Below are 26,325 nucleotides of genomic sequence, written 5' to 3' on the forward strand. Positions count from 1 at the left end.
ACTTAGGCCTCTACTTCCAGCTTCTACATACTATATACATTTTATGGACACAGTCAATTTTACAATAATTCTATTTTGTTTGTCTTTACTCCTGAACTTCCTCTACCCTCAACCTCTCCGATCATTTTCATGATGTCCATCCGGTTTGCTTCTACATGCCATACCCCCAAACTGTGCTCTTTTTCACAAAAGTTCTCAACCTATATTCTTATTATGGACACAGTATGTTTTACATTAGTTATTTTGTTGTTATTAGTTGTTATTCCCAACCTTCAGCTCCCTTCAACCCCTCCCATCTATCTCTTAACACCATCCATATTGGATTTCTACTTGCCATATATTTCTCAACTGTACTGTGATGTTTCACAAAAGTTCTGAACCCTTCTATTCTCATTGTTTCTACAGATTGTAAATTGAAAATAAAAATGTCTGCTAAAAGTATTATTATATTATTGATCGATTGATTATGACTTTTCAGATCACCCAGTAGTAATATCTGCAGGGTTAGCTCTAGGTAAATATTGCAATCCTTCAACCAATCCTGGACCTGTGACCAAAAACAAGCGACAAATGGACAGTACCAAAACAAATGCTTGAATGATTCTGTCTCTTTGAAGAAAAATCTGCAGAGGTGGGAAGATTGTATTCCCCATACAAATAACATTATATTGGTTGCAAGAATTTTGTATAATAATTTAAATTGAAAAATTCTACGTTTGGAATCCAGCGTTGTTTTGCGGATCAGTTCATAAACCATTTGCCATGGAATCGGTACGTCAAAAATCTCTTCCCAACTATTTTGCAGTCTATATGGGACAGCTGTCAATCCTTTGGTCCTTAAATGAAACTGGTATACTTTTTTATTCATCACAATTTTCTTTAACCAAATATGGTCTTTAATGCAGTGCCGACAGACAAGTTCCGTACTTTTTCCCCCTTCCACTTTCCTCTTCCATTTTTGCGGTAATGCTGCAATTATTTGGTTGTAATTTTGGGTAGAGCAGACATTTCCATATGTTTTTGTTAGCTGCATGTGCGACATAACTCCACCAGTTCTACCTATGATATTATTTAGGAAGATTATACCTTTTTTAAACATTTTTTCAAAAAATAATGTTTTTTTTAATCAATTAGTATATTTGAGTTTAACCACAATATTTGTTGCATTATTTGTTCTGTCGTTTCTGGAGGATTAAATTGAAATTGCAACCAACTTTCTATGGCTTGTTTTAGAAATAGTGATATTTGGGAGATTATTTCCTTTTCAAATAACTAAAAGTGAGAGGTTGTAATCTGAATAAAGGGAAAAAGGCCATTCTCGAACATGGGGTGAGACAATCTTACTAATTTGCTAGAGAACCAGTTCAGATTGAAGTATAACTTTTGTATGACCGAAGCTTTTAGTGATAGGTCTAATGCTTTAATATTTAATAATTTCTGTCCTCTGAATTCATATTAATTATATAAATAGGCCCGTTTAATTTTGTCTGGCTTGCCGTTAAAAAAAAAAAAAAAAAAAAAGATCATATAATTTACAAAACTGTTCATAAGGCGTAGGCAAGTCCATAAGCAAATAGGTAAACTGGGATAATACTAAAGAGTTAATCAGGGTGATTTTTCCACAAATTGACAAATGGAATTACCCTTCCATGGTAGCAAGATCTTATCTATTTTTAATAACTTTCTATTAAAATGTATTGGAGTGAGATCATTTATTTATTTTGGGATATGTATTCCGAGTATATCCACATCACCATCAGACCATTTTATTGGTAAACTACACGGTAATGTAAAAATTGTGATTTTTAGTGATCCAATACATAATATAGTACATTCATCATAATTTGGTTGTAATCCAGAGAGGTTAGAAAATGTATCTAGATCCTCTATGAGGCTGTGAAGGGATTCAAGTTGTGGATTTAAAAGAAAACATGAATCATCAGCGTACAATGACTCCTTTGTTTTTAAGCCCTGGATTTCTAAACCCTTGATATTATTTTTGGATCTGATTTTAATAGCTAACATTTCGATGGCCATAATAAATAGATATGCCGATTATGGACAACCTTGTTTTGCTCCTCTTGACAGTTTAAAACTTTCTGAGAAATTGCCATTATTTACTATTTTACACCAAGGCTTACTATACATGATTTTAACCAATTTTATAAGAGATTCTCCAAAATTGAAATGCTCCTGGCATTTATATATAAACTCCAGTCATACTTTATCAAAAGCCTTTTCAAAGTCAGCTATAAATAGCAGACCTGGTTTCCCAGATTTTTTATAGTGTTCTATTGTTTCCAGTACTTGCCTTATATTATCTCCAATGTATTGTCCATGTAAGAAACCTGTCTGATTAGAATTAATAATGTCCGACAATACGTTTTTAATTCTATGCGCTATACATTTTGATATAATTTTTGCATCACAACACTGAAGTGTAAGGGGCCTCCATTTTTTAAAATGGACTGGATCTTTATATTTCCCACTTGTATCCTGTTTCAGTAATAATGAAATCAGACCTTCTTGAGTGTCTGATAATCTACCAGTTACATAGGAGTAGTTAAAACATGCTAATAACGGTCCTCTGAGTATATCAAAACGGTTTGGTATACCTCAACTGGTATGCCATCCAACCCTGGAGTTTTCCTGGACAGTCTTTAATTGCATCCAGAAGTTCCTCCTCTGTAATTTCACCTTCACATTAATATTTCCGTATGGCTGTTAATTTTACATTATCAATAAAAACAATTAGCTTCAGTTAGAGCAGATGGAGACGACTGAAACAAAAACTTATGCTTAAAGTACTTTGCTTCCTTCTTCAAAATATAATTTGGTGAATCATGGGTGACTCTGTCATTTGTAACCAGTTTCAGTAAATTATTTTTGGTAGCAAGATTCAAAAATAATTTGGTGCATTTATCCCCATGTACAACACTTGATTTAAATGGTGTTTCAACACACCATGTAATGTTTCAAAATATGTCAGGGTGATGTGTTTCAATACTCCAGCAAAGTTAAGGTTTAATCTCCTTCACATTGGTGGCAGCTAAGTTGCCACTCGTTTTGGTGTTACAAAGCACTTCATTTTAACAGTGTACACAAGTATATAGGTTATAGGTTGAGAGCTTTTGTGAAAGAGCAGTTAGAAAAATATGGCACATAGAAGCAAACCAGATGGACATCAGGAAAATGATCGGAGGAAGTTCAGGAGTAAAAACAAACAAAATATAATTATTGTAGAATTTGACTGTGTCCATAAAATGTATATAGTATGTATGGGCTGGAAGTAGAGGCCTAAGCGTTGTTGTTCACTAGTTTACTCCAATTGTGGAAGGGGTAGTGGGGTTGGAAAGTAGCTCAGTTGGTAGAGCATGGCACTTGCAACGCCAGGGTTGTGGGTTTGATTCCCACTGGGGAGCCAGTATAAAAAAAAAAAAAGAAATGTATGCACTCGCTAACTGTAAGTCGCTCTGGATAAGAGCATCTGCTAAATGACTAAAATATAAAATGTAAATATAATTTAAAAAAGGATATAAATATATATTTGCGAGAAGAAAAAAAATATGGGGGATTGGAAGTGATGCAGACAATTACATTGATGGAAGTTACAATCTATCTGAAATATTAAAGCTGATCTACCCCCTAAAAATAAAAAAATAAACAGTGTACACAACCTGGTCTCAGAGCATTTCGTATTTTTCTGTACATAAAGCCAAGACCCTCCATTTAGTATGATATGTTATGTTTTGTATGGTATCTATTAATTTGTGGATGTCCATCACCCATTTCGTATGATATGTTACGAATGCCAATTTTTCTAAACGTATGATGTGTTATGAATTCTAGCTAGGTGGCTAGGTGGCTAACGTTAGCTAGGCTAGGGTTTAGGATTAGGGGTTAGGTTAAAGGGTTAACGTTAACGTTAGGGAAAGGGTTAGCTAAAAGGGTTAGGGGAAGGGTTAGCTTAAAGGGTTAGGGTTAGTGGTAAAGTGGCTAAAAAGTAGTAAGTAGTTGAAAATGTGCCTATTAACTAAAATGCTAAAGTTATCCATGATGAGATTCAAACTCGAAACCTTTGGGTTGATAGAAATTAATGTTATACCCACCCAACCACCCTAATTTTGCCTTAAGTAACCATATGTCTTATGTAGCCATACCAAACGTAACATATCATACTAATTTGAGTACCCCGGATTTACATTTAATATGTTACTTCTAGTCTGAGACCAGCCTGCGCTACACAATAATCATGTACATATGTATGTGATTGAAGTTGCCCTTGAAACTGCAAAGAATGAGCTATGTCATAGTCATAAATACCTTATTTATTATGACCTCCATCTTTTTTTCATTTTTTTCATGACCTCCATCTTAAAGACATTAGAGTTGATTTATGACATCATGATGCAGTTATCATTATCAACCATGGTCCCCCATGACCATAGAGACAAGTTTGGACAAGCAAATGCTTTTGGATGGTTTGAATGGTTGGTTGGATTGAGAATATATATTTTTCCATCCAAGTTAAAAACGGCCCTAATCTCCCTTTAGAAATTAATCTGCAATGGATTCAAATAAAACCACTTTAAGATTTGCATGAAATAAGCATAAAGGATAAGACAACTATGCCATACTGGGCATAGGGCGGCAGGTATCCTTATTGATCCTGGTCAGCGGACAAATTGAAAAATGTGTCGATGTGCCCTTGAGAAAGGCACTTAACCATAATTTGCACCAGGGGTGGTTTACTACAATGGCTGACCCTGTAAAACAACACATTTCACTGCACCTATCCAGTATATGTGACAATATTTGTTTTTTTACTGAATGTGAACTCGTATGCATGAGCTATTTCAATTCCTTCCCTTCATTACAAATTATTCTAAGCAGGTGGCAACCGAAGACCACATTATACTACTTGCTCCTTCACCTTTCTTGATATTTTGTAACCATTGCCTGGCAGTCATTGATCTATAACAGTCTTTTGCGTTTTGGAAGGGGGAGGAGCATAATTCCTCTCTCTTCCCGGTCGATGTTGCGTTCTCCCTCTCCACGCATTCCCCACTATAATATCATTGTTCTCAAATGCAATGTCACTCAAGGCGGATGTGAGCGGATCTCACAGGTGTGTTGCCAACTGAGCCAGAGTTCGAGAAGAAACACCTGGAATCATCATGTGATCCTGTACCTGGGCGTGGAGAAAGTCCCTGTTATTTTCTGGACTCTTGTTGAGTTGCCCGTGTCGTGTTTCAGTAGGAATTTTCAACCAGTGCCCCACTGTATTTTCTAAGGAATACTGCCTTTCTGTAACCCTCTCCGCGCGAATTTAGGAAGAGTAAATGTGAACTTTAAATGCATTTTTGCTTGGGGGTTATTTTTAATTTTTAGGGAGACTTTGAAATTCGACGGCTTGTGTTTGGGCAACTACTGTTCATCCAAGGTGAGTTTATGACGGGTGTTCTCCCGTTACAGCAACGGACCCAGTCTGTCTTTTATATTCTATCGATCTATTCTATACATTTTAGAAGCGAATACAAATACATTTTCGGGTCAGTTAGAAAATAGCCTTTATAATTATGTGCCTGCGTAAACATCTGCTGGATTTCCTATTGCGATGACAGTAGTGCATTATTACTTCCTATAGTAGTAGTGCATGTATTACTTCCTATAACAGCGCCGCTGTACAGCAGACATGACACGAGGAGACACGCATGTTTTGCACATTTGTCTTGACACCTAAAAGGAAAACGTATCCCTTGAATTCACATAATGATTAATTTAGGCTACATATTGATCGGAAGTAATGTCTTTGTCAGACCACGTTTCTACTCCAGCATTATGAAGTGATGCAACTGTATGGAAATAATGATTTATGAATGGTGAACCTGAGTTTTGTTTGACCTGAGTTTTGTTTTGATTTCTGTAGTCACTCAGTACTAGTTACTAAACTGCCCATAGCATATGCACTTGAATGAGTAGATACAGTCAAGCCTACATTTAACCCATTCATAGCTAACTACATTTAGCGCCTATTGACGATAGTATCGGCTTTGGGAGTTTGGTTAAGAGCCCGGACTCTCGTTCTGAACCTTAAAACGCATTGCTTGTGGTAGGTACGGTTTTGGAAACGTAACATGTTGACAAGACTGGACGTGTCGCGTTCGCGAGCGTTGCAAAATAAATGTACACATACATGTTATTCAAATATTGCACCCACACTGCTCGCGCGCGTGCGTGGCCAGGCGCTAAAATAGAACTTGGTTCTATTTGTGACACTCAACCCGCTGCAAGTCCTGCCTCTCCCATCTCCTCCTTGGTTTTTAGGAGCATATACCCACATGGGTGATTGAAAGAGCAACTGAGGTCCACACTCCAGTCCAGTTGGTGGTGGTAATGCATCTTAAAGTTGGTTGCCAACCCACATATAAAGTCCAAAGAAGAAGAAGCCTGAAGGAAGCCTGAACTCGGTTTACTGTTTTATCTGTGGATTAATTGTTGAGTAGAGGAACTTGTGCATTTCAGGTAAAATAATAACCCAATGTTTATTTTATCCCAGGACAAATTAGCTAGCAACACCAAGCTAGCTAGCTAAATTGCCATAAATGTTTAATGCTGTTCGACCTGTCCCCAAGTTAATATAGTTGGTTCAGAGTTCGTTTTGATATTTCAACCTGCGTGTCCTGATCGGTGTCTGATGTGGGAGGAAAAAATCAACATGCTGACCACACTGCTCGCGTTGCAAAATACATTTACACATACATGTTATTCAATCATTGCACCCACACTGCTTGTGCGCGTCAACGAGTGTCTGCGTTCCCCGACGCAAAAATAGAACTTGGTTCTATTTGTGACGCTTGACGCGCTGCAAGTCCCGCCTCTCCCATCTCCTCATTGGTTTTTAGGAGCATATTCTCATGTGGGTGATTGAAAGATGAACTGCGGTCCACACTCCAGTCCAGTTGATGGTGGTAATGCACCTTAAAGTTGGTTGCCAACCGCCATATAAAGTCCAAAGAAAAAGAAGAATCCTGAAGGAGGAGAGATTACTAGAAAAACGAACTCGGTTTACCCTTTTATCTGTGGATTAATTGTCGGAGTAGAGGACCTTGTGCATTTCAGGTAAAATAACAACCCAATGTTTATATTCCAGGACAAATTAGCCAGCAACAGCAAGCTAGCTAGCTAAATTGCCCTAAATGTTTAATGCTTTTCGACCTGTCCCCAAATTAATATAGTTGGTTCAGAGTTCGTTTTTATATTTCAACCTGCGTGTCCTGATCGCGTCTGGTGTGGGTGAACAAAATCAACATGTGCGATGACGCACTCATTGGTTTTCAGGAGCATACTAACCCACGTGGGTGATTGAAAGACCAACGAAGTCCACACGAAGTCCACACGGTAATGCTGCTTAAAGTTGGTTGCCAACTGCTATATAAAATCCACAGAAGAAGAATGAACGAGAAAACTAACTAATAAAAATAAACATAGTAAAAACTAACTAGGTTTCCCCTTTTATCTGTGGATTAATTGTCGAAGTAGAGAACACACAATTTTGTGTGACTCAAAATGGGTCAAAATTCTACAAAGATCCATCAAAAAAAGGACTATATCCATTTCAGGTAAAATAATAACCCAATGTTTATCTCCCAGGACAAATTAACTAGCAACAGTAAGCTAGCTAAATTCCTATGAATGTTTCATGTGTGTTTCGACCTGTCCCCAAATTAATATAGTTGGTTCACAGTTGGTTTTGGTATTTTAACCTGCGTGTCATGAACACGTCTGGTGGGGATAGACAAAATTAACATGCGCCCGCGGATGCATGCGCGGAGCCCGTTTGGTCAGCATACTTACTGTAAGTCGCTCTGGATAAGAGCATCTGCTAAATGACTAAAATGTAAATATAAGGAAGGTATCTTTCATATCAGCGAGAAATACTTAAAAAAAAAAAAAGGTTCAATTACTACACACCTTTATACGGTTAGGGTTAGTGTTCCACGGCCATATCTCCATGTTACAGTGCTTGTTTACGGAAGACAGAGGCGGCCACCTGTGCTAATAAGTTAGCAAGCTCTGAACACCTGTGTGTAAGCATGTATGGTATGTGGTCCTCTGTAGCTCAGCTGGTAGAGCACGGCGCCTGTAACGCCAAGGTAGTGGGTTCGATCCCCGGGACCACCCATACACGAAAAATGTATGCACGCATGACTGTAAGTCGCTTTGGATAAAAGCGTCTGCTAAATGGCATATTATTATTATTATATTATTATTATTATTATTATTATTTATTATTATTATTATTATTAAGCGTAACTGGAGAGGAAGTGTAGTTCGTCAACTGGAGGCACACACAGCATATGGATCTGTGCAAATCTGCTACAGTAAGTGTGTCTTTTTTATTTGAAATATTATTTCTCGCTGATGTGAAAGATAAGGGGCATATCAGCATATGTTTCAAAAACTGTTTTTGCAAACAGGGATTATTGACGTTTCTAAACGTTAAAACACAGCATTGTACTTCACACGCAGCCAACTGTGGGCGAAGCTAACGGAGAAGGGTGTTCGAGAGCTAGCCTACAGTGTACAGTGCATTCGGAAAGTATTCAGACCCCTTGACTCTTTCCACATTTTGTTACGTTACAGCCTTATTCTAAAATTGATTAAATTATTTTTCCCCCCCATCAATCTACACATAATAGCCGATAATGACAAAGCAAAAACAGGTTTTTTGAATTTTTTGCAAATGTATAAAACATAAACTGAAATATGACATTTACATAAGTATTCAGACCTTTTACTCAGTACTTTGTTGAAGCACCTTCAGCAGCGATTACAGCCTCAAAGTCTTCTTGGGTATGACGCTACAAGCTTGGCACACCTCTATTTGGGGAGTTTCTCCCATTCTTCTTTGCAGATCCTCTCAAGTTAATAATAATAATAATAATAAGGTTCTGTCAGGTTGGATGGGGAGCATTGCTGCACAGCTATTTTTAGGTCTCCCCAGAGATGTTAGATCGGGTTCAAGTCTGGGCTCTGGCTGGGCCACTCAAGGACATTCAGAGACTTGTCCCGAAGCCACCCCTGCGTTGTCTTGGCTGTGTGTTTAGGGTCGTTGTCCTGTTGGAAGGTGAACCTTTGCCCCAGTCTGAGGTCCTGAGCGCTCTGGAGCAGGTTTTCTTCAAGGATCTCTCTGTACTTTGCTCCGTTAATCTTTCCCTTGATTCTGACTAGTCTCCCAGTCCCTGCCGCTGAAAAACATCCCCACAGCATGATGCTACCACCACCATACTTCACCGTAGGGATGGTGCCAGGTTTCCTCCAGACGTGCGACTTGTCATTCAGGCCAAAGAGTTCAATCTTAATTTCATCAGACTAGAGAATCTTGTTTCTCCTGGTCTGAGAGTCCTTTAGGTGCCTTTTGGCAAACTCCAAGCGTGCTGTCATATGCCTTTTACTGAGAAGTGGCTTCCATCTGGCCACTCTACCATAAAGGCCTGATTGGTGGAGTGCTGCAGAGATGGTTGTCCTTCTGGAAGGTTCTCCCATCTCCACAGAGGAGCACAGAAGGTCTGTCAGAGTGGCCATTGGGTTCTTGGTCACCTCCCTGACCAAGGCCCTTCTCCTCTGATAGCTCAGTTTGGCCGGGCGGCCAGCTCTAGGAAGAGTCTTGGTGATTCCAAACATCTTCCATTTAAGAATGATGGATGCCATTGTTTTCTTGGGGACCTTCAAAGCTGCAGAAATTTTTTGGTACCCTTCCCCAAATCTGTGCCTCGACATAATCCTGTCTCGGAGGTCTACGGACAATTCCTTCGACCTCATGGCTTGGTTTTCGCTCTGACATGCATTGTCAACTGTGGGACCTTATATAGACATGTGTGCCTTTCCAAATCATGTCCAATTAATTGAATTTACCATAGGTGGACTCCAATCAAGTTGTAGAAACATCACAAGGATGATCAATGGAAAAGGATGCACCTGAGCTCAATTTTGAGTCTCATAGCAAAGGGTCTGACATTTCTAATAACCTGTTTTCGCTTTTTCATTATGGGGTATTGTGTGTAGATTGATGACAAAAAATCATCAATTTTAGAATAAGGCTGTAACGTAACAAAATGTGGAAAAAGGGAAGGGGTCTGAATACTTTCCGAATGCACTGTATCTCATTAATTTGCACAAAGTGATCCATGCACTATGAAGTTATACAGTTCACTAAACAGGCATTTGCCTAGATCCTTATGACCACTTCTTGAATGCACTAACCTTCACAGGCTTCATTAGTATTTAATGTGTAATAAACCATACTTTGGTTAACTACTTTGGTTGTGGAGACACATCTACTTTGACTGGGCTGTTCTCTGCTTGTCTCTTTCTCACAGTAACATGTGAAGACAGAATAATGGTCCTGTAGAGTAGCTGATCAGTCATCACCACTCCACCAGAAACACCTCTCACAGTCTCACACAGGCAATTTCACTGAGCCTGACCATGTGAAACACCCCTGCCTCTGAGTCTGCATGTGAGTTAGTGCGTGCAGGCAGCTACTGAAAGGAAAGCCTTTTTTATATATTTTGATTGGTACTGTTTGTTTTTAACTTTGCTGTGGAGAACATGTAGACAGTAGTCCCATTCATGTCCTCCTTGGATCTCCTGAGTAGTGCTGTCAGTCTGTGTCTCTCTGGCCCCGGCCCTCTGCTCTGATCTCTCACTGTATACCCTTGTTTTCTGTCTAAATCGTCCTTTGATTCCAGGGTCCGTCATCCATTTCACCGAGCGACCCACCCCTCACATACAGACCAACTGTACATGGGATTCTCCATCTCCTGGGGATTATCCCCATTAAATGACATTAACAAACGTTGTCATGGTGGAAATTGATAGGTCCGGGTGGGGGGTACACCGTTCGAGGGGAAGCAGGAAGGATGGCCGGGTGGGGTGGGCAGTGTGGGTTGGTGGTTGGGGGTTCTCTCTCTCTCTCTTTTTCTCTCTGTGACCCACAATGCCTCATTCAGGGATTATCATCCTCACTGAATAAATATACACATTATCTGTGTGGAGGAGAGGAGCAAGACCGGTCGGTGATAAATGTTTTCTCCTACTCCCCACAAGGGTGAAAAAGACAAGCATTCCACACTTCTTCATCACAGATGCTCTTTTCATTTTGAAGTTGCCACATTTCTCATAATTGGGCTGAGGGTTTTGGTATTCTCCTCAAAGTCAAATCAAAGCTCATACTATGTATCTAACTCAAGATATAAAAAACTCAGGGAAGAGCAGACATTACAACATGCCTGAACAGCGTAATAAATATTGTAATATCGTACCACTGTAGTCATGGTTGGTGTTAGCTTTGGAAATATAATTTTTCTGATGTCCATTCCACTGCACTTATTTTGGTCTTGTGAATCCAGGATTGCAAAATGTAGAAACTTTCCTATGTTTTTCCCAGAGTGACTTGTTTAATGTTTAATTCCTCCTTCCCTTATATGTACTCTGAGCAAGTAGCCAACTGAGGACACAACTGTTCTACACCGTTTCTGTTAATTCATACAGTATCTCTCTATCCAGATAGTTTAGTCTGTTGTCCAGCTGGTCTGCTGCTGATATGCTATTCTTCATTTCAAAGACTTCTGGCAGTGTTTTTAAGGTCACATTTATTTAAATCTATCCATTTGTCTCTTTGTATGCATTCTACGGGATTAGTAGGCATAACCTCTTAGTCCTTTTCATTTCTATAAAAGTACAGCCTTAATCCTGGTTAGCAAGGTAAAGCTCGTCACCACCACCCACCCTACCCCAGTGCAGCTCAAACCCAGTCTGCTATACTGCCAGAGCATCTCATGATGATGACCCCAAATGTTCCATATATTTTTCTTCAAAATGGGCGTGGCATTTTAAACACCAAATACATTGCTATGACTTGTGTACAATATATGGCTAGGTGGCTAACGTTAGCCTAGCTCGTTCTTATTTGTCTGTCAGAACAAGGCCTACACCTTTACCTTGTGGTGGGGGTGAGAAATAGGGGATGGGTACTGGGATGTCAGTTTGGAATTAATTCAGGCTCAGGAGAATAGAGATTTCCTTCAGATTGGAGATTGTTTTTTTTATGTCAGGCGGATTATCCTGTGATGAGGCGACGTCATGCTGAGGTGCTTCTGTGATCTCATCCCTTAGCATTTGCTGCTGCCACCCCTTGTCCTAATGCCCTTGGCCTTACTGGGCACCATCCCAAACCCTGGCTTCCTATCCTCTCCCCTTCAGGCTCTGTCATGTTGCTGCCTATGCCTCACGGTGAATCACTCTAGAAGCTCAGTAAAGAAAAAATTTATCTTGCAAAATCAGGGATAATCCAAAAACACAAAAAAAGCAGACTGTGCAAAAAGAAAGACAGTTAACTGAACTACACTACCGGTCAATAGTTTTAGAACACCTACTCATTCAAGGATTTTTCTTTATTTTTACTATTTTCTACATTATAGAATAATAGTGAAGACATCAAAACTATGAAATAACACATATGGAATCATGTAGTAACCAAAAAAGTGTTAAACAAATCAAAATATATTTTATATTTGAGATTCTTCAAATAGCCACCCTTTGCCTTAACGACAGCTTTGCACACTCTTGGCATTCTCTCAACCAGCTTCACCTGAAATGTTTTTCCAACAGTCTTGAAGGAGTCCCCACATATGCTGAGCACTTGTTGGAATTGGAACATGCTGTCGTACACATCGATCCAGAGCATCCCAAACATGCTCAATGGGTGACATGTCTGGTGGGTATGCAGGCCATGGAAGAACTGGGTCTGCCATTTAACAGGTGTGCCTTCTTAAAAGTTAATTTGTGGAATTTCTTTCCTTCTTAATGCGTTTGAGCCAATCAGTTGTGTTGTGACAAGGTAGGGGGGTATACAGAAGATAGTCCTATTTGGTAAAAGACCAAGTCCATATTATGGCAAGAACAGCTCAAATAAGCAAAGAGAAACGACAGTCCAACATTACTTTAAGACATGAATGTCAGTCAATCTGGAACATTTCAAGAACATTGAACGTTTCTTCAAGTGCAATCGCAAAAACCATCAAGCGCTATGATGAAACAGGCTCTCATGAGGACCGCCACAGGAATGGAAGACCCAGATTTACCTCTGCTGCAGAGGATAAGTTCATTAGAGTTACCAGCCACAGAAATTGCAGCCCAAATAAATGCTTCACAGATTTCAAGTAACAGACACATCTCAAAATCAACTGTTCAGAGGAGACTGTGTGAATCAGGCCTTCATGGTCGAATTGCTGCAAAAAAAACCACTACTAAAGGACACCAATAATAAGAAGAGACTTGCTTGGGCCAAGAGACATGAGCAATGGACATTTGACCGGTGGACATTTGTCCTTTGGTCTTGAGTCCAAATTTGAGATTTGTGGTTCAAACCGCTGTGTCTTTGTGAGACGCGGTGTGGGTGAACGGATGATCTCCACATGTGCTTTTCCCACCGTAAAGCATGGAGGAGAAGGTGTTATGGTGTGGGGGTGCTTTGCTGGTGACATTGTCTATGATTTATTTAGAATTCAAGGCACACTTAACCAGCATGGCTACCACAGCATTCTGCAGCGATACGCCATCCCTTCTGGTTTGGGCTTAGTGGGACTATCATTTGTTTTTCAACAGGACAATGACCCATTACACCTTCATGTGGGCTATTTTACCAAGAAGGAGAGTGATGGAGTGCTGCGTCAGATGACCTGGCCTCCACAATCCCCCAACCTCAACCAAATTGAGATGGTTTGAAGGAAGCAGATGGAGTGAAAGAAAAGCAGCCAACAAGTGCTCAGCATATGTGGGAACTCCTTCAAAACTGTTGGAAAAGCATTCCAGGTGAAGCTGGTTGAGAGAATGCCAAGAGTGTGCAACGCTGTCATCAAGGCAAAGGGTGAATCTCAAATAAAAAAATATATTTTTATTTGTTAAACACCTTTTTGGTTACTTCATGACTCCATAAGTGTTTTTTCATAGTTTTGATGTCTTCGCTATTATTCTACAATGTAATAAATAGTAAAAATAAAGAAAAACTCTTGAATGAGTAGGTGTTCTAAAACTTTTGACCGGTAGTGTATTTTCATGTTATTTACAGTATTTAGAGCAGATCATTTGGGTTAGTGGTTGTAACACATATATATATACAGTACATGCCTATACACCACATAGCCCCTGCCTTTCCATCCCCATCCCCTCCCCCACCCCTTACTCTTGAGCTCTGTTACAGCTGATACCAAAGCCATTGTAGTAATGACAGGCCCACAAGGTGAGATCACATCCATTCTCACACTTCCTCGCCAACAGCTGGCGGCTCAGCTGGGCTGTGGCTGTGTCCGCTTGCTGGGGTAGGGGCATGCCTCTCTCTGTCTGTAGTGTACCCTCCTCCCCACCCCACCATGCTGCTCAGAGACCCTTCCTAGTTCCTACCACCCCATCATCACACAGCCAGAGGTTCAACACCATCCAAGGCTTTACCTCCTCTACTATTATCGACTCCCAATACTGCAGGGGTCCAATTCAGCCCTTGGCCTTCGCCATAATGGCTTCATCCAAACTCTGCAGGGTTCGCTTTACCCCTCAAACAACCTTGACACTCTCAGTCTCAACCTACACTGCTTTCATCCTATGCCGATGCTCTCCACAGTGCTCTCAACCTACCCATGGCTCGCTCCACACCACTTCTCATCGCATGCTGATTCTTGGAACACTACCCACTCTCGCCAACTTCGACTACTATCATCTTTAGGTCTTTACCTTCAACTATTCTGAGTCTGACTCTTCCCACAGTCTCACAGATGATTTAATATGAGTCAGATAGAGAAAGAGAGAGAGAATGTGTCGTAATTCTGTACTGCACACATGTTCTGGAAATATATAAATTATTTGGAAGGGAATGAGGGAGGGAGATAACTTAATTGCTCGGTTGAGAGGTTATACATTGATATGCACAGGGAGTGAGCAGTAGTAATATTTCACAGGGATAGAGCCCAGAGGGAGATAGTTGCTATGATATAAGCTGGGGTGGGGTGTAGGGCTGGGAATTGCCAGGGACCTCACAATACTAGAGGTCATGGGCGGATTGGCCGTCTGGCAAATGCCAGAAGGGCTGGTCGAAATTGACAAAAATAAATACATATGTATATTTTACAAAAAATGACACGGCTGGCGGCGTGGCCCTGTTTTTTTAATGACTTTTGCACAGTTCCTCTGTTGGCATAATAATCTGTAGTATATGGAGCATTTTGCTGACCAGTGGGCAACGGCTGGTCTCCCTACCAAGATGGGCCGGCCCGGTTTTCTAATTGGCTGAGCTGAGGTGGCACAAGTTCACATTCAAAGTCAAACGTGCATCATCAAAGAGAGTGAGACCCGCCCTGAATCTCTGTCAGTCACTCAATCAGAACAGAAAAATGGAAAGGTGGTGCCGAAATAGTTAGAGACCAAAAAAAGGGCTCTTGAGGCAGACGCTGCTAAATGTGTGAAATTAACCGATTTATTTTCTAAATTTCTGGTTCTGCTAGTCCGAGTGCTGTGTCTGTGAGAAATTACAGATCCGCTGCTGTGATGCAGCCGAGGTAGGAAGAAAACAGAGAAAGACATGCTCACACACAATGACACAGATCATATAGCCTACTGCTGCCAGTTAGTCCTAATATTTTGGCTGTATAGTGTATGAAATATATTTCATACCTACTATAGTAGGCTAAATAGGGAAGGGGGGATTCGGGGGAACATTTAGACACTAGGCTACTTGCAATTGTCACGATCGTCTGAAGAAGCGGACCAATACGCAGCGCGTGGAGTGAACATGATGACTTTTATTTAAAGACAGCACGTAACTACAAAACAAAATACGATCGTGAAGTCCTCTGTAACACTGACAGAAACATGGAACAAAACCCCACAAACCAAGGAGAAACCACACAATTTAAATATGGCTCCCAATCAGAGATAACGAGCCGACAGCTGACACTCGTTACCTCCGATTGGGAGTCATATGACTAATCAAGAACAATCACCCAACATAGAAATGAACAACTAGAATCCCCAACATAGAAATACACCCAAACAATGAAAATGAACAACCCTGGCTCAATAATCAAAGTCCATGGAGCCAGAGTGTCACAGTACCCCCCCCTAAAGGTGCGCACTCCGGGCGCACCAGCATACAGTCTAGGGGAGGGTCTGGGTGGGCGTCTGTCCATGGTGGCGGCTCTGGCCCAGGTCGTGGTCCCCACCCCACCTTAGTCACTATCCGCTTCCGTAGCCCCCTCCACCTGACCACCCCCCAATTAAACCCCACTGGATTAAGGGGCGGCACCGGACTAAGGGGCAGCACCGGACTAAGGGGCAGCACCGGACTAAGGGACAGTACCTGACTAAGGGGCAGCACCGGACTGAATGGCGGATCCTGGCTGGCTGGCTCTGGCGGATCCTGGCTGGACGGCTCTGGCGGATCCTGGCTGGACGGCTCTGGCGGATCCTGGCTGGCGGAAGGCTCTGGCTGATCCTGTCTGGCGGAAGGCTCTGGCTGATCCTGTCTGGCGGAAGGCTCTGGCTGATCCTGTCTGGCGGAAGGCTCTGGCTGCTCCTGTCTGGCGGAAGGCTCTGGCTGATCCTGTCTGGCGGAAGGCTCTGGCTGCTCCTGTCTGGCGGAGAGCTCTAGCGGCTCCGGTCTGGCGGACGGCTCTGAAGGCTCATGGCAGACGGGCGGCTTTGCAGGCTCAGTACAGACGGGCAGTTCCTGCGGCGCTTGGCAGACGGACAGGTCAGACGGCGTTGGGCAGACGGGCAGTTCAGACGGCGTTGGGCAGACGGGCAGTTCAGACGGCGTTGGGCAGACGGACAGTTCAGGCCCCGTTGGGCAGACGGCAGACTCTGGCCGTCTGAGGCGCATCGTAGGCCTGGTGCGTGGTGCCGGAACAGGAGGTACCGGGCTGAGGACACGCATCTCAGGGCTAGTGCGGGGAGAAGCAACAGGGCATGCTGGACCCTGGGGACGCACCGTAGGCCTGATGCGTGGTGCCGGAACTGGAGGTACCGGGCTGAGGACACGCATCTCAGGGCTAGTGCGGGAAGCAGCAACAGGGCATGCTTGGCCCTGGGGACGCACCGTAGGCCTGATGCGTGGTGCCGGAACTGGAGGTACCGGGCTGAGGACACGCATCTCAGGGCTAGTGCGGGGAGAAGCAACAGGGCATGCTGGACCCTGGGAACGCACATAAGGGCTAGTGCGGAGAGCCGGAACAGGGCATGCTGGACCCTGGGGACTCACATTAAGCCTAGTGCGGAGAGCAGCAACAGGACGCACAGGACTCGGGAGACACACAGGAGGCTTGGGGCGTGGTGTAGGCACTGGTGGGAAAGGGCTGGCGACGCGCACCGTATCCCTGGTGCGAGTGGCCGGAACAGGCCGGGCCGGGCTGGCGAAGCGCACCGTATCCCTGGTGCGAGTGGCCGGAACAGGCCGGGCTGGGCTGGCGAAGCGCACCGTATCCCTGGTGCGAGTGGCCGGAACAGGCCGGGCTGAGCTGGCGAAGCGCACCGTATTCCTGGTGCGAGTGGCCGGAACAGGCCGGGCCGGGCTGGCGAAGCGCACCGTATCCTTGGTGCGAGGGGTCGTAACAGGCCGGACCGTACTGGAGGCACACACCACTGGCTCTACCCCGGGAACTGGAACGGGCCGGACCGGACTGGATACACACCTCAGTCTCTCACGCCGTGCCTCTACATCTCCTTTCCCTACTTTGGCCAGTGACCCCCGTAACCTGGTTGCCTCTTGAATTCGCCCCTTCTCTGCCTCCGTTAGCCCCGTCGTCCAAGCCATGTGCCCCCCCCCCAAAAACTTTTTGGGGTTGCCTCTCGTCCTTCCAACGATGATGGCCCTGCTGACGCCGTTGCTCCTCTCGCCGTCGCCTCTCCACCGTTTCGCTCCATGGACGGCGATCCATCCCATCCAGGATCTCCTCCCAAGTCCAGGACCCCTTTCCGTCCAAAATCTCCTCCCATGTCCAGGAAGCCTTTGGAGCTGGGTCCTGTTGCCGCTTCACACGCTGCTTGGTCCTTTGATGGTGGGGTTTTCTGTCACGATCGTCTGAAGAAGCGGACCAATACGCAGCGCGTGGAGTGAACATGATGACTTTTATTTAAAGACAGCACGTAACTACAAAACAAAATACGATCGTGAAGTCCTCTGTAACACTGACAGAAACATGGAACAAAACCCCACAAACCAAGGAGAAACCACACAATTTAAATATGGCTCCCAATCAGAGATAACGAGCCGACAGCTGACACTCGTTACCTCCGATTGGGAGTCATATGACTAATCAAGAACAATCACCCAACATAGAAATGAACAACTAGAATCCCCAACATAGAAATACACCCAAACAATGAAAATGAACAACCCTGGCTCAATAATCAAAGTCCATGGAGCCAGAGTGTCACAGCAATATAGCCTAACAAGTCATTAGATTGGCTTTTATAACTTATAGGTAAAGCAATAGCCATCTACTAGACATTTATACAGTGCTTTTTATTAAACACAAGTCATCATGTATTCCAATAAAGGTATATTCGGGGTCTGTTTATTTTAATTGTTTTATCAATGTATATTAGCTTCTGAATCCCAGTCTCTTCAGCCCAGCGAGTGGGTTTATGAGCTGTAGTAACGAGTGACTCTGGTATCGGATTACATTACATAGCCACAGCCACTGGAGACTGGAAAGTCCCGCCTATCCCCCGCCTATTTCATTCAGGCCCGCCACTTCTTGGCAGAAAGATACGCATACGCACTGTCAAACGAAGCACAACACTGGAAATCTATCCGCATCCACATTAAGTAGTCCCGGCATCGTTCTATGACAAACACAGAAGGTTGTGTATTGAATCCAATAGAAGAAAACAGAGAGAGTGGATATAGAGATACTGCCAGTTCTTTAATGTAGCCATTGCCTGTATTATACAGCCAAAACATTAATTTTTACTGTGGTGGGCTATGTCAGTGGGCTAATTAGTAGTCTTAAACAAATTTACTTTGTAACAAAAGTATACACCTCACACACAATGCATGTCAGAGCAAAAACCAAGCCATGAGGTCGAAGGAATTGTCCGTAGAGCTCCGAGACAGGATTGTGTCGAGGCACAGATTTGGGAAAGGGTACCAAAAAATTTCTGCAGCATTGAAGGTCCCCAAGAACACAGTGGCCCCCTCCAACAGGACAACGAACCTAAGTACACAGCCAAGACAACATAGGAGTGGCTTCAGGACAAGTCTCTGAATGTCCTTGAGTGGCCCAGCCAAAGCCCGGACTTGAACCCAAATCGAACATCTCTGGAGAGACCTGAAAGTAGCTGTGCAGCGATGCTCCCCATCCAACCTGACAGAGCTTGAGAGGATCTGCAGAGATGAATGTGAGAAACTCCCCAAATACAAGTGTGCCAAGCTTGTAGCGTCATACCCAAGAAGACTCGAGGCTGTAATCGCTGCCAAAGGTGCTTCAACAAAGTACTGAGTAAAGGGTCTGAATACTTATGTAAATGTGATATTTAATTTGGTTCTTTTTTTTAAATAAATTTGCAAAAATTTATAAAAACCTGTTTTTCCTTTGTCATTAAGGGGGATTGTGTGTAGATTGATGGGAAAAAAAACAATTTAATCAATTTTAGAAAAAGGCTGTAACGTATGAAAATGTGAGGAAAGTCAAGGGGTTTGAATACTTTCCGAATGCACTGTACATCACAGAAGACTGAAATATAACAAAAGAAGATGGAGAACAAGCTATAGGATGGAAAATACTGGAGTTTTGGCGCAGGTACAGTCAACTAACTCTACCTAGCAAAAACAAAGTATCGATATAAGATCGTCCAAAATAATATTGAGATATCTAACTGTATTTTTTGCCCCATCAATATTGGGTGTGAACTGGGTGGAAGGAAGGGGAAGACTATTCAGAATGTCAGCCTAGAAGAAAACATGATCCTCATTGCTCATCAAAAAGGCTGTATTAGGAACATAGCTGGTGTAAGCTGTCAGAGGCCCCGAGGTGGCATGGCAAAGCTGGGGACCTTACGCAAGTGTGTTAGACACAATTCAGTCCTCCTGGGCCAGGCGTTCCTCTCTTCTCTCTCCCTCTTTACTCTCCCACATGCCCTAGCTAGCAGCTATCTGAACTGACAGGCTGACACACAGACAGGCTGGATGGGCTTTAGATTGTGCCTACAGATTGGACATGTCATCATGTCATTCTGCCCACCCAGAGCACTGGCATGAGTTTATACATCTAGACACCCTGGATGGAAAAGGAGGGATTTGAAAACTCTTTCAGGACAAGATGAGAAAGGTGCACCTTCAGCCCCTTGGAATATTAGTACATTATTTAAATTCAAGAGTCATTTTGGTGTGAGAAGAGAGAGGGGGAGAGATGGAGATAGAGTCTAATATATTTGGCCGTGGATGTGAATACAGAGTTTTCAACCCCCACCCTGCCCCTCTGGAAACCTCTTTCTCAAAGCTACGGATCCAGATCACGTTTTGCGCATGTGTTATTTTACGCACAAATGTTTTCTACGTAGCTGCTGCTCACACTCCCCCTCCCTTCATGTTTCTCTCTTTACTCACCCTCTTCTGAACCATGGTGATGTATCCTATGTCTCTGCCTCATATTTCTCAACAGCTGAAATAAAAACCCTTCAGCGATGTGAACAAACATGCAAAGCCATTATGAAGGCTACAACCTTCTCTGTCTGTTGTAACTGATATCGCAGTTGCACAAGCAGGATGCAGTCCCTACACATTGCATTGGAGCAAAAACAATCTGGGTTTTGTGTAATGATGTAGGCTAGTCTTTATAGTTGCTGCCATATCGTAGCGCTAGCCAGAGATACTGAAAATGAACACTACTACTTTGACTGTCTTGTCTGCCTCCTGCTTAGCCAATGTTTAAAAAAAGAATGAGGATGTTGTATTGTCACATGCACCGGATTGTTTTAGTATGGCGCCCCTTTTTTGCAATGATGATTAAAAGAGAACATTCAATCGCTAATTAGGCTGAGTGTCTGTGTCTTGCTTGTGTTTGATATGCTGCCAAGATAGTTGCATGTAACTCCGCACTTGAGTTTTGCATTGGGGATTGTACGAACATGTTGATCATGTCTTTTGTGCACAACATTTAAATAGCTGTATGTAGCCCAACTCCCCTACTGAAAAAAGAACGACAGTATCTCTCTGACTTTAAGCCTAATGAAGATGAGTTGACGCATCATTTCAGTTCAAATTGATATATGGCTTTCTTAAAGAGATTTGGCCATGGAAGCAGACTTAAAGTTAACAAATCATTTTAAAACTACAGAGCCACTCGTTCCACCTGTAATACCGTTTCTTAAAGCTTTTGTTTTTTAATGAGAGTCGTTCCGTTTTAAAGTGGCGTTTGGAGTGTAATCTTAGCTCAGCTCAGGCAGCACCGGAGGGTGCTGTACCCACGTGAGCAATGTCACAGTTAATCCTGAAAACGGACCAATTTCCTCACGCCATTTGTAATTATCACCTCTGGTATACAGTTAATATGAAGTCCAGCTGCTTTCTGTTAATGTGGTGGGAGTGGTTAGATATTGCACTCCTCCTGCTTATTTTTTGCGTGCTCACTGGATAATTAATGATGAAGTAGTAAGTGGGCCGCGGCCAGCCTGCCAGCCAGCCAGCCAGTCAGCCAGGCAGCCAGGCAAGCAGGGCTGGTGTTGTGCGACAGATGCATGAAGGGTCAGTGCACTGGCAACAACTGGAGATGAAGGTTACACCAAACACCAACCTGAGAGAGGCAGCGAGATGGAGAGAGAGAGATGGAAAGCGAGAGAGGAAGTGAGATACTTGAGACTTGAGACTACTCAACTGGCAAGATGATCTACCACCTAAAAAGAGTGTGAAGGAGATGCAGGTTCAGTCAGTTCATGAGGCTAACTTTATAATGAAGTGCACAGTGGAAGATATATTTACATTTACGTCATTTAGCAGACGCTCTTATCCAGAGCGACTTACAGTTAGTGAGTGCATACATTTTCATACTGGCCCCCCGTGGGAAACAAACCCACAATCCTGGCGTTGCAAGCGCCATGCTCTACCAACTGAGCTACAGGGGACCACATAAATATGTTTATGACACCACCCAAGACTACATCCCTGTCCTTGTGTTTCCATAATGAGCGGCGTATCGGGGTCATTCATTAGCCTACACACCAAGAGGGACCCATTAATAACAAGCCCTTACAGGAAATCGTCCAGTTACTGAGCCTTGGGCTAAAACCAACATCACAAGGTCGGCATCAGCTGCCTCTCATGTGTATACTACTCACAGACAGATTTAGAGCAGGCAGGCAGCAAACAGTTTGGTGTTTTCTAGTTAGCGCCACAATCCCCTTGTGACCATTGGTGTCAACGGTGGGATCCCAGAGGAAATGTGGTCTGTTTTTGTTGGATTAGGCAAGAGAGAGAGGGGCGGGGAGGGCATGTCATGATGTTGGTTCAGCTTTTAGGGTTCCATAAGGATCAGGTCCGGAAAGTGAGATTAGCAGATGGGGACTTGGTTAACATCAGCCAGGGTTCCTCTGTGGATTTGGCCTTGTAGAGTCAGGGGGCATGTCTGACTGTCTGGCCTGGTGGTGCTTGGACGCAGGCCTGGCCCTGCAGAAGAAAAGTGCATTCCACAGTGGAGTGGTGGTAAACTGCTGGAATCCCAGCTATGCCCACTAATTAGCCAGCCAGGACCGGAGCACATGGACAGTTGCACATGGGCAGTGTGTACAGACCAGAACACCCATTAATGTGTTTACAACTTCCTGTTGTTCAGTTCACCCTATCTCCCTATCTATCTCTTTAGCTCACTTTCATGTCAGCCTTCTTTATCACCCATTTTTATTTTATTTTTTTCTCCTTTTCTCTCTTTTTCATTCCTCCTCTCTTTCTTTTTCCCTCCCTCTCGTTCGTGATGTCCCTGTAGTCTGTGTGGATATTCATCTTCTAGCCCGCCCCAGGCGTGGATCTGTCTCCTGAAATGCAGATCTGGGTGGAGGTGTCACCATAGCTATGTGTCTAGGTTGTCTGTGTGCCCCCCAGCCTCCCTCTCTTGTTCAGAAACAGTAGTGATGACATTCATTATTCCACACTGACTCATCCTGTTACCACAGGACAGACTCCAAAGCCCCACACTCTGGTTTCACCTTGCACTTTTGTAAAAACAAGGAAGTTTAGAGAGATTTTACTTAGTGTCTGCGTCTACATCTTACGAGCTCATTCAAATCTGAGACTGGTTCTGCATTTCACTGAGTGAGATGTCCCACAAGTTTATGATGTGCATCTTGTTCAGATTAGGTCTGTGATGTTCTGCTAACTTAACCCTTACATACTGTTTGTTTGTTTCACCCAGAGGCATGGCACGGTATCTCTCAGTGTTGCCCCCACGTACAACAGTGTTTTTCCGTTAACAGTTTCCCTGCACAGGGTTTTCTGCTTTTAGCCAAACCAAATGACAGACCTTGCTCCATCACGACATCACAGTCTCTGCCAGATGCCCCCAAAAGAATGCCTAGTAGTGTTGTCAAGATACTAGAATTTCACAGCTACTGCTCTGTTAAATTGCTGGGCATATTTTCAGATCAATTTCATTACATTAGATTTTTTTTACATCAACATTTTTCAGAGACAGCCAAGAATACATTAATGAATCAATTAGGCTATACAATCATACAATCAATTTGACTTTGTTTTTACCAATCTAACTACATAACAATATAATGGTAATCATTTATTTGAATGGAAAATCTCTATCGATAAACTGGGTAAATCAAGATGTAGCCTAGGCATATTCACAATACAGGTGAATGCATATTCAATAGGAGTGTGTGCATGCATTGAGTTATTGAGCTTGTTTTGGCTGATTTCATGGGGCTGCAGATGACAAACAATCGGTTTCCCTTCCATTTGGGACTTATTTTATTGTACTAATTAACAACATTTGCATAGAAGTAGTTCATTTTTATGAAAGTGTGCGCTGTCTCTTTAACTAGTAATGACATACTTCACAAGGCATGAGGGGTGCGGCCTTATTCACACAGTCAGTCAGTTCGCTTTGGCTGATGGAAAGACCGATTATGTGAATGAAAATAGTTTTTGGTTGCAATCACATTTGAAATTGGCATATTTTGCATTATGGTTTGCACAAACAAAGTATAGGGTAGTAAATTGATGTTAGCTTCAGCTGTAAGCTAAGCTACCAAGAAAAGTTAGCCTACAAAGCTGGAATCTACTGGTATCTTCTTGCATTGTAAAGTGCTCTAGCCTGTATAGACATTGTTTTGTGAACAGTAATTAACAGTTTCAACATTTCTACATGCCGTGTCGCATTATTCAAGTGTGTTAACTTCTGTGCCGCATGAGTGGGGAGCTAATATGATGCAGCCCAGACTCCCAGTGCAGGCTAGCAATGAGTAAGTGCCGAAGTGGAGCAGGCACGGTGCGCGCCTTGCGCTATAAGGGGGACATCGGCTGCGCTGATAGACAGAGTTGATCCGTGAGACACATTTGACAGAAGTACTGAAAGTAACAAACATTCTGGGACCAAACTGTTTTTCATGTTCTAGTATCGAAAAAGTACAGAAGTTTCAGTATACCGTGCAACACTGTATAGACCTAAATATTTACATGCACACACAGCATATACTTGCACGCAGTCACACACACACACACACAGTGCGACACACACGCAGTACTAGTTGTCCTTCTAGTCCTTGCCGTGCGGTGCGGTTGGCTTCCTCCATGCAGTAGCTACGTCTCCGCTACGTCCTGTCTCATCTGCTCCCACATCATTGATCTCTCTGCAACGCTCAGACCTTTAATTACACTCATTAGAGAGGAGAGCTGAGGCTGGGGTTAGAGAACCTTATTACTGAGAACTTGTCTTTCCTTTCCCCCCTGCCTGCCCGCTGCTGCTGTTTCTACTGCTACCGCTCTCTCTCTCCGCGTATGCCCCAGCAGTTACAATGTTTACAGCAAACACACTGCCAAATTGGATCACCAAATCACAAGCCTCTCCAATTTCGTTTTTCTCCACCCCTTTTTCAATTGGCTAAGGGAGAAGTGAGTGCTGTTCCAATAACAGATTGAAGCAAAGTGGGGTGTTAAGGCCGTGTCTGGCGACTGTTGTGATTGGCGGACTGGTACAGATTGGACTGCTACTGACCTGAACAGAGGAAGTATCTATATACCACTTTGAAGGTTCCATCAAGACTTCTATAGATAAGACTGAATGACTTTGTCTGTCCCTGAATTTCTATGGGCCTGTTGCTGGTTGCCTGTCTAGGTGCTATGGGGACACTGACTTTCACTGACAGGTCCTTTCTCTCTCTACCACTCTATTCTGTTGGGCCATCCCTTCTGTGACTTTTATTAGCCAGTGGTTTTCTGGGCCGTTCAGTTTCACTTCCCTGTCTGAGAGCTGTCTGGTCGTCATCACACATTCCTCTGAGTTTAATGGTTAATTACACATATGGAATTAGTTTATTGTTTAGGGGCCGTAAGTCTCCCGAGTGGCGCAGTGGTCTAAGGCACTGCATCGCAGTGCTAGCTGTGCCACTAGACTATCCTGGTTTGAATCCAGGCTCTGTTGTAGCAGGCCGCGACCGGGAGACCCATGGGGCGGTGCACAAATGGCCCAGGGTAGGGGAGGGAATGGCCGGCAGGGATGTAGCTCAGTTGGTAGAGCATGGCGTTTGCAACGCCAGGGTTGTGGGTTCGATTCCCACAGGAGGCCAGTATAATAATTTTTTTTTTTTAAAAACATTGTATGTCGCTCTGGATAAGAGCGTCTGCTAAATGACTAAAATGTAATGGAAAAACACATTGTGTCGGTCCCTTCACTTTTTCTTTTTATTCAAACCAGAACGCAAAACATTCTCACTCAACAGTGAAGTGTGTTTAACCAGCGCATCTGTGCCATATGTCATGTCTGTGAAAGGTAAAGCAAACAAATCCGAAGCCTCCTGATTATCATAACTACAGTGAGGGAAAAAAGTATTTGATCCCCTGCTGATTTTGTACGTTTGCCCACTGACAAAGACATGATCAGTCTATAATTTTAATGGTAGGTTTATTTGAACAGTGAGAGACAGAATAACAACAAAAAAATCCAGAAAAACGCATGTCAAAAATGTTATAAATTTATTTGCATTTTAATGAGGGAAATAAGTATTTGACCCCTCTGCAAAACATGACTTAGTACTTGGTGGCAAAACCCT

At 43.1% G+C, this 26,325-nt stretch overlaps 1 protein-coding gene across 1 annotated transcript in view; it reads left to right on the forward strand.

Moving 5' to 3' along the window:
- The first annotated feature begins 5,171 nt into the window (after positions 1-5,171).
- The window catches only part of LOC311149239 (plexin-B2-like), a 209,705-nt gene continuing 188,551 nt past the window's right edge, over positions 5,172-26,325 (forward strand). Inside the window, exon 1 of the mRNA XM_084186326.1 lies at positions 5,172-5,443. The gene's annotated coding sequence lies outside the window, so the exon portion shown is untranslated. The remainder of the gene's footprint in view (positions 5,444-26,325) is intronic.

The sequence above is a fragment of the Coregonus lavaretus genome (genome assembly GCF_964263955.1).
Source record: "Coregonus lavaretus genome assembly, chromosome: 21".
NCBI lineage: Eukaryota > Metazoa > Chordata > Actinopteri > Salmoniformes > Salmonidae > Coregonus > Coregonus lavaretus.